The sequence below is a fragment of the Monopterus albus genome, unplaced genomic scaffold, assembly GCF_001952655.1.
Source record: "Monopterus albus unplaced genomic scaffold, M_albus_1.0 scaffold319.1, whole genome shotgun sequence".
Lineage (NCBI taxonomy): Eukaryota > Metazoa > Chordata > Actinopteri > Synbranchiformes > Synbranchidae > Monopterus > Monopterus albus.
In genome coordinates, this window is record NW_018128199.1 from 554,060 (window position 1) to 554,563 (window position 504).

Here is a 504-nt window from a genome sequence, read left to right on the forward strand (position 1 = left end):
AATTTAACTGACCCCTTAGATTGTATCCCCCTTCCCTTTCATTAAATAGTTTTTGAATTCCACCAGGTAATAAATTGTTCCTGGCTTTATACATAAACACAGCAGTCTTATATCCCACTAAATCAAAAAATTTTAACAATTTAGACTGTATGAAAGCTCCAATGGTGTGATCCCTATACCCCATCTTATGCACAATTCTTATCACTCTTTTTCGTAATATATACAATGGTTGAAGTGAGCTTTTGTATGTATTTCCCCAGTTTTCAACGCCATACTCTAAGTATGGTAAAATCAATGAAGAATACAAGATACATAGTGCTTTTCTGTCAAATATATCTAACCCTTGCCAATATCGATATGTTTTTTGCTATTTTATGCTGAATATATCTGATATGAGATTTCCAGGTGAATTTATCATCAACTGTGACACCTAGAAATTTAATTTCATATACTCGTTCTATATTAGCTCCCCCTATTTTCACTTGCAGTTCGTTATCTAGTCTA

At 32.7% G+C, this 504-nt stretch overlaps 1 protein-coding gene across 1 annotated transcript in view; it reads left to right on the forward strand.

Annotated features, from left to right (window-relative positions):
- Positions 1–504, forward strand: part of LOC109974079 (WW domain-containing adapter protein with coiled-coil-like) — a 16,208-nt gene that overhangs the window by 6,852 nt on the left and 8,852 nt on the right. The window lies entirely within an intron of this gene.